The sequence below is a fragment of the Mugil cephalus genome, chromosome 12, assembly GCF_022458985.1.
Source record: "Mugil cephalus isolate CIBA_MC_2020 chromosome 12, CIBA_Mcephalus_1.1, whole genome shotgun sequence".
Classification (NCBI taxonomy): domain Eukaryota; kingdom Metazoa; phylum Chordata; class Actinopteri; order Mugiliformes; family Mugilidae; genus Mugil; species Mugil cephalus.
Window position 1 is genome coordinate 4,854,558 of NC_061781.1, and position 9,493 is coordinate 4,864,050.

Here is a 9,493-nt window from a genome sequence, read left to right on the forward strand (position 1 = left end):
TGACCGAACCAACATTTTTGGCGTAAACTTGCCAGTTTGCCTCCTTCCAAACGACTCCACATTTCATCTCATGGTGACGCCACAAATAAATTTGTGGTCTGGGCTGAGGCTTGAGTGAAGAGAGAGTTGTTTATGTAATCGTTAACTGAATGAGACTAAACATAACACCGTATGTGAACCCTGTTTTAGCTCAGATTGTTTTCACTATAACATAGCACACTGAGAAGAAAGCGAATCCCCAACCCACAGGACCCAAAGGCCCCCACTAGCAACATCCTGTTACCAGACACCAAGAGACACCCTCAGAAGGCCCATGTCCATTGTAGGGAGACCTACACAATATGAAGAAGGTGGTCATAATGTTCTGATCTGCGTGTTACTCCATAGGATTGCATTCACTGCAATAGGCCACAAAGTGTGGAGAATTATATATATTCTAGTGAGCTACTAACATATAAGACTGTACTATTTCATGACTGTACCATTCTGAACCGTCGCTGGATGAGACACAACCTCCTGCTGTGGGAACTGAACTATATGTCAGGTTGCTCACTCCTCGCCTTCGTGTTTATTTTATTAATTTTTTTCTTTTAGAATTCTGTTATGTCCATTAGTGATGGGAATTCCGGCTCTTTTGGATCAGCTCGGGACATTCACATGTGCCTTCTCAGTATGAAATTTTCACTTTACACAGCCTATTCTCTGCCTTTGTACAACAGAGCACATTAAATGTAGTCAGACTTCACTCTGTTTTCTTTCACTCAGTTTCCTTACCCTTTCTAATGCAGGTAGTTTCTGCCTCTGCAACGTTCTCCATCTCCCTGCCTCCTGTTCATGTGCCACTGTGCCAGTGTGTGTGTGTGTGTGTGTGTGTGTGTGTGTGTGTGTGTAACCCCTTCCCTCCCCCACTCAGTGTGGACACCGCACATAGGAGTGGGCATTGAAAGAACAGTTTTCCACTGCAACATCTTGACCAATCACATCCAGTTTTAAAAAAAGACCAAAAAAAAGGTGAATTGACACCTAATGACGGGAACTGGTTCCTGTCATTTGCGACCATTGCATCACTAATGTCCATTGGTTGCAATGCTTTTTGGTTTTATCCTTCTTTGTGCAGATTCCACAAAACCCTCAGCAGAAATTGGTTTTATGCCATTTGATTGCTCACTTTCTCCTGTTAGAGTCGTGCGTTTTCAAGTTGTTAAAGAAAGCCAAAAAGTAGTTTTTCTGTGCTAGTAGAAGAGAGGTTCTGATTTTAATTTTGTAACTTTAAAGTCCCAGTAACCAAGGTCAGACCACACAAATGTGCCTGTTGTTTATATAATCATGACTATTAGATGGCAAACTGAGGTCAGAAGCATTTTCTGTAAAGAAATGACGTTGATATGCCTTGTGAAGGCAGCTGACAACTACTAACATCTTGTATGGTGGACTGTTCACTTGTTCATCAATGCACCTGTATAACAAATATAGAATGGATTTGTGAGGTTAAAACTCAGATCAGTCCATCACCCCTCCATAATTACAATGAATAAGAAGTGGGTAACAAGATACAGGAATTTTTTGATAAGATTTCTTTCCCAAACCTACCTCGTCTCCTTTCTTGCTGGTTGGACTTGTGTCCTCATTACTCCACCATGTATCCAAATGACTGCAACCCTCCATGCGATTAGCCCTGCGACACGGCACCTAAACTCATCTTCAGCCAATCATACGGATCAGTGCCGATGATCCAGCTGGAGCGTGAGGAGAAAAAAAGCCAGCAATTGTTTTTGGACCCGCTCGTCCTTTTCCTATCTCCACCACAATGGACTGAACCTGTCAGTGAATCTGCCTCTTTGAGCCAGAAAAGCTAATTCATCCATTTATATTAATATATGCAAAATCCCCTTCCTCTCTACCAGTAAAACAATGAAAATGAAACCGAGTTGCTTTGTTAATTTCCCTCATTTTCTAGATCCACCAAACCCCTCAGATAGATGGGGATCTGAACTTTTGTGCGGTAGACATGCGCCGCTGAACGCTTGGAATGAACGAAACCACAGTGAGGTGATAAGACTGACAAAGGGAGTCCATAATCTGAGCATCAGAGGCAGACAAATGACTGCTAAACCCTGAAAATGGTGGGCCTGAGAAAACAGGGATTTTGCGCATGACATAATTTTGGGCGTCACAGATCTGACAACGAAATATTTTTATTAAAATAGTTCATCCATGACTTTTACTGATCTATTAATTGTAACTAAAAAGTAAGACAATTTTTTGTATTTTACATGATACATAGTGTCTACATTACCCAAACCCCATGCTCAGTTGAGCATGTTGACTGGTTGGCAAAGAAAATGTACTCTGACTGACTGTTCACCTGAGCTAACCAAAGCACAAGCAGGAAAAAAGATTGCAGGAAAACAAATGATTTTTATGCTGGTCTCATCTTAACCCTAAAAAGCAAATATTTTCATACTGATATGATGGTATGTGATGTTGCTTTTGTCGTGTCTGGGCCTTTTGTGTCTGCTTGGCAAGTATACAGTGACTTTCCTCAGGATCGCACAAAGGTGTGAGTGCGCTTCTTTGTGTGTTAGAATGTGACCACTGTTAAAAGTCTGAAAATAGCTTTTTGTTTCTATGACTCAGTGCTTTGTTCTCGTTAACGCCGCTCCCTCTCTTCACTCTCCAGCTTTCTCACTCACTGTGACCAGTAACCAACAATTGCTTTTCCTCAGTTGTGTCTATAAAATAATATTCCTTTACATAAAATGATAATTGGACATAACATAAATCATTGCGTACAAAATGCAACACAACACAAAAGTCCTTAAGTTGTTACTTTTTTTTTTTTTTTGCACTGAGTTTCTAAATGTGTTTTGCAGAGGGGAGAAGTGTTTGACATGTAGTTGCATGTCCCATCACTTCTTACCTGCTGCTGTTGGCTAGGCTAGTTAGCTGGTGTCTTCTTGCTGGTTGCTAGTTGGTAGCTGACTGCTAGCCTGCTGGTCGGTTTTTCAGTTGGACTGGGCTACTAAAAGTGTTTTGCCTCAGATTTTGGCACAAGGGATTGTAACATCTCATCCTGTGTATAAGTGAACTGGGTGAAGACGATGTCATAAGTTTCATTTCCCTGTACAGCAGCCAATACAATAAAAATACAATACAATAAAATACAATACAATAAAAAGATACAGTAGCAGAGGTGGTAAGAAGGGAAGGAGTGAGGCGTAGATCGTCTTTTTTCATCAAGCAGTAGAACAAGATGTAGGTGAAGAGATACAATTATATGTGGAGTTGAAAAATAAGTTGAAGGAGGTACTTTTGGAAGAGATGAGTTTTCAGGCCTGAGTAGAAGAATGAGGGAGGACTCTGCAGTGGTAACTTCAGTAAGAAGGTCAATTCACTTTGGAAAGGAGGAGCAAAAGGAGGGCAAGTGAAACGGAGCCCAGGTGAAACAAGGAAGTGAAAGCTAAGTTGGGCTGCTCGAATAGATTTCCTTCTTTGTCCAGTGGTGTGAGGTCTCCTCTCAGGTAATGGAGATTCATTGTGGACTGGACTTTGTCACCAGTTTATGCTGCAGTCCCATTTCTTTGCGCTTTAACTTTGCAAATCAAGGTTCACGTACACCGTCATGTGTCAAGGGTGGGACAATGGCAGCCACAAAGCCATCACCGTTAAGTGCAGCCTTCCGATCACTGAAAATCGTGCACTTATTGTAGAGATTTTTCTTACTTTTCGGGCTGCCACTGGTTTTCCATTCATGGCCAGAACAATCATCCTGACTGCTGCTTGAAATGGTGAAAGTGCTACTAGTAATATCCATTTCATTTTTTTATAAAAGGAAAATTTCTACACCCGGCCTTTTTTTCTTGCTAAATGTGAAGCGTGCACATTCTTAGTAAGACTGCACGTAGCCTGTGCGGAACCTGGATATGTCTTCCTGAGATGCATTCCCTGAAATACTACATAATAATAGTACATAAATGACCTGTGACTTATTTTGAAAGGAATTACTGTATATAGTGAACACCTGCCACATCTTGGATTAAAAAAAGATTTTCTGTCTGTTAAATGTAGGATGGACCCAGGAAAGGATTAGCGTAGCTTAGCACAAAGACCAGAGGGTAAGGATGCAAATTCATGCACACACAATATGCAACATTTGGTCAAAGAATCATTCATGTGAATGAATACATACATAGTGTAAATTTTAAATTTGATTGGTGAAACAAAATGCACATGAAAACTGGCTATAATTTGGATTTTATTATTTATTATTTAGTGTTAAAGCTGATTACTTGCCCCGTCATACCCGAGGGACACATGACGTGATGGATGTCACTGTGGTGACGTGTGAATCATTTCTCTCAGAGTGTCTCTGCTTTGGAACAGAACAATAACTAGAGGAAGGAAGATTATTTGGCACTGAGGCGTGTTCAAAAACAAAATCACAGAGCATTGGAAAGAGGCAAGGGATTAGGTTGATAAAGTTTCTTCTTGTCTTCCTCTTTGTACTATGAGAGCCACCAGTGGTAACACCGCCCATTCACCCACACAAAGAAGTCAGGTGGAGCTGGATCTCTGTACAATGCCAGAGTAGAACAACATGCGAGGGAGGCTGTAAATGCAGGAAATGGAAACACTTTTGTACAAGTGTGTGTACACATGCGGTCGGACTGATCTCTAGTTCGTCAAAGGTGTTGGCTGTATTTACATACCTCAGTGCTAAGTCAACAATGTTAACACTCAAAGGTTCATGACAAGTATGTTCAGGGTTTCTTATAGTCCAGCACTTTAGAATCAGACAAAAAACTCTTCACTTGACTAACATCCAATGGTTTAGATTTACTTTAGGTCTGTGTATCTAATGCTACGCCATTGTTGTCAATCAGGAGCGTATCTTTCTTCATTAACAGGAACGTGGGCACTTAATTGACTCACATCCACATCTACAAACCTGCTGACAGAAGACACTAGCATTCCAAATACATGTTGAACTGTGTATTTATATTTAGTCTTTGAGTTTCTGAAACCTAGAATGTCATGTCAGATTTCAAGATGGGTTTAGTTAAAAAATAGGTTGAGTTTTAAAAACAATCATTAAAGCTACAGCACAGAACAATTTTTCACAAACATTGTTGACAGCTGACATATCTCTGTTCTTTTTCTCCCACCACACACGGGTGTAAATCCATACTTGTCCTCACAGTTATTCACTTAAGTGTCTTTTTCATCCGGGAATCAACCCTTTAGAGGACAGTGGCTGGGTTTAGTTTCACTGAACTAAAATAAAAAATATATGGCAAATGTGCCCCATGCGCAACCATCCGTAACTATACTCCACACTTCTGGATGAGTCACACAGCAGGAATCAAGGGTTTCTGTGTGGATTATGTCCCTATTGTGAAAAGGCGATACTCCCAGATGATTTACTTGTTTACTCTGTCCACGTATGAGATGCTAGAATGGAATGTTACAGTCGCATGTCATAACATTACGCATGAGTGATTAACACTTGCAACTGAGCTCATCCACGTGGTTGAGTCGCGCATTCCTCCGCCCATAAACACAGCAGAGGAAAACACTGAACATCAAGTGCAGCATGCATTTTAGATAAGAGAATATATTTTGAAGATAAGTTTGGATTATTCTGACCCAAACCTTCCCTTTCATTCCTCCCAGTGATTAATTCCCGGTTGAAAGTTACTCCCTGGCTGGCATCCTGAAAATAAACAAATATCAAAATGAGACAGTCTTTTGAGCAGCTCTTTGAAAGGAAAGGAAGATCCAGCTCCCTGTTAACAGCTGTAAATCCCATCTATAGAGAGAAGTGAAGAGCATAAAAACCTGCCTAATGAGCTATTATAACTCCAGTTCATGTGAATAATTACTTCCTGCTCTTATATACAGCACCAGTCAAGAGTTTGAACACACTTTCACACACATTCAATTCCATGAGAACATGTGTCCAAACTTTTGACCGGTGGTGTACAGAGGCAGGTCCTTACCCTCCTGTTTGTCTCACTTGTCAACATCAACCTCTATAAAACTCTCATTTGTTTTCTTCCTCTTCCACCTTTCATTTCAGGAAGCAAAGAGACAAGGAGCTAAACCTTCCTGAGATGTGCCCCCACCCTGAGTTTCACTCCCTCGGTTCCTTCAGCATCATTCATCTCCCCCCATCATGTCTTCCCTTTTGATCCTTTTCATCCATCCTCTTCGACCCCTCTCATCCTTCCATGCATTTCCCTGGCGTTCTGTCTACCAGTAAACTTTTTTTTTTCTTTTGCATCAGTTAGGTCTTGGTCTTCGTTAGTGAACTCTGCAATGTTAAACTCTTCAGCCTCCCAAAAAGAAAAACCCCATCGCCTCTCGACTGCATCTCCCAGGCATGAACATGAGGGAGATAAAACAGAAAAGTTAAAAAGAAAAGGGAAAAAAAAACTCAGAAAACCTTCTCCAGCCCCCCACCCTTGTTTTTTCTCGTCTTCATCAAACTGCGAAGGCGCGAGGAGATGACAGGCCACTGCGAGAGAGCAGAATGATTTGAGGCTCACAATTTGTTTTCTCTTTGCGTTTCCTGCTTCCTTCTCATCTTGGCTTCTCAAGAAGTTCCCTCGATAAACAGTCAGGCGTTCCACTGCTGTGGAGACATTTTTATTTTCAGCTGAAGCCTCCCAAACACAGAGCTGTGAAGACAACGTGGTTAGAAATGATGAATAGGTAGCCAGTGGCTTTAATATCTTTAATGCGTGCTGCTGATGTGGCAGAGAATAGAAGGGTATATTGGATAATGATGAAAAACAGAAAAAGGTTAGTCGTCGTCAGCTATGAGGTTTTAGCTTTCTCTTTTTTTATTTTGCTTTTTTTTTTTTAATACAGTTTAAGCCATTCATGTAACAAAGGGTCTGGTCTCACAGGTTTAACACTGGCGGTGCCAGAATAGGGAGACGATATGCAATGCTAACTGCTTCTCTCTATTTCTAGTCTAATAGAGTTGTATTAAATTGAACTGAATTGAATTGAATTGAATTCCATTTTGAATGCCAGCGTATGCTCAATGGAAAATGTGCTGAGTTATTTTTGTATCGTACGATTATAATCAACGAAAAGCCGAACACATAATTTCTGTTATTTCAAAGTATCACTACTTAAGCTTAATTTCAACTATCGCAGCTTAAGATAAACGCACTCATAATTTATTTGTTGATTTAAATGTAGTCAAAACACTATTGGCCTTTGGCTGCTACACACACGTTGTATGTATTGCGTGGACTGCATTGCACAGTCAGATGTTTTTGTTATTTAGTTGGCTCTCAAAATTGCGGAAATTATAACGGCCTTATTCTAATCATGCAATGACTGTCATTACGTCCACATGAGCAGCAGCCAGAACAGCCTTGGAGTCCAGATTCAAACCCAAAAATCACAAAATAAACTTTATACCCACAAATTAATAAGTAGTTGTGTGATGCGTCCAACCTTGTTGCAAGACTCTCAAGTTCAGTGGTTCAACCTTTATCAGAAAGCAAATACAGACTCAGTGGTCTAGTGTTTATACTAAAATAAAGCCAAGAATCTGACCGCTCTAATCTAGACTGGGCCACAAATTCTGGCTGGCTGGATGCTTGGCTGTCACAGCTATAATCTTGCCTGTTGCTTGAAACCTAGGCTGAACATGGAGCTATGCAGCATGCTGACGGGCTACATGAGCTGATTTGGTGGCTGGCTGTCTGGTGCTAGCCAGCTATTGTAGAAGGGATGTCTGGCTTGCTATGGCCGTGTCTCTGCCTGGCTATGATTTGGCAGGCTGTCCTCCTGACTTATTGGCAGTGTGGCTGGTTATACAGGCTGGATGCCTGGATATATTGGCCGTCAACACAGCACTGACTCACCAGCTTAGTGAATATTTCGACAGGGGTGGGTTCAGTTTCATAGAGTCACCATGCCACATAGGACACGCCTTAATAATTGTGTACATTTTTCACACTGAGAATGAAGCATAAACAGCTAATAAACACCCTTTGCTCCACACTGCCCTACATTCTGTGGAGGGCAAACGTGTCTCTTCTCTTCGAAAGATGACAAAAAATAAAGTAGGCTTGGAAAATAGTAAACTTATTTGTGAGCAGGACCAGTGTCCTGTTCCACTTGTGAGTGAAGTCCTACGGTCCTCTTGTTCCTGAGTCAATTTATTTATTTAGGGTTTCTTTAGTCCTATTTGCACATTATTAGTTTTACTTGAGCAACTCCATTACTTTCTAATAATCACGGAAATCATCTGTGATTTAATCATGTGCATAAGTAGTAAAAATTACACCACAAATTACCTACCATAATTCTTGGTCCTCTGATAATAATCCAATGTGAATCGACATCTGCGATTTAATTTTTTCGCGACTTTTGTTTGATTCGCGTCTGTTTTCTGCCTCATGTCACTTAAGAATTGTAAAGGATGTGCTATAATTCAAAGTTTGAACAGATATTAGGGCGCAAAGTCAAAATGTTGCTTAAGTATTCATCTGTTTAGACGGATGAAATCATTATATCATCATTAATGCGTTCATCAGGATAGGTGGGTCTGATTTAAAAACACCCAGGTCGTTGGTAATTTCTCCCCCTGGATAAATAGTACCAAAAATATATTTTCATTATCCAAGGTAATTAAAACCGTCTGTGACACTCAGTGGAACATGACGGAAAGTAGCAGAGCCATAACAACGGAATGTAAATTTGACTAAAACACAGTTTGTTTATCCCGTGTGAATGCACCACATTAAACACAGACATAGGGGGGTAATATCTGAACCACAGGATGTTCTCATGTAAAACTAATGCTGTGCAAACAGTTATTTTTTTAGTTCTTTTTCTCTAGTGAAATAGTATTAAAAAATATCAGTTTACACTTCTGTGACAGTTGACGCCCACATCTTCCGCAGACCCTAGTGTGCACCTCCCAAGAAATGTAACAATGCGTGATGGCGATGCAAGACCTGTGATCGATTAGTCTGCTTGGTAGTAACTTGTTTCCAGCTGCTTCTCCGTCTCCGCAACTTTTTAAAATAACACTCACGGTCTTGGGGAGTGAGTGTATTAGTATATTCTCTAAAATATGTGATTTCCTTGGCCATTCGTGCAGAAACAGTTAATTGAAATATGCTAACCACTGTTTACAAACTATAGTGTTTAAGATGTTTTGCATCCAGTTAAGCCCTGCCCCTCAAAAAAAACATCACATTGTTTACAAACTGTGAAGGGGGTCTATAAAACACAGCACTACTAGTGTTTGGGTGGTATTGTTACAGATTGAGCCAGACTAGCGCACAAGTACGAATGGCTTACACTGGCAACGACTATATACATAGGTTACACCGTCTTTATCCGGAGGCATAAACCGCACTTTAAGGTGTAATAGTAAGGCATACAGTGGTACTCTACACAAAGTGGAATGACAAAATGGTAAAGCTTTTCCACGTGACAGTGTGGTCTGCTTCGTGTCCAT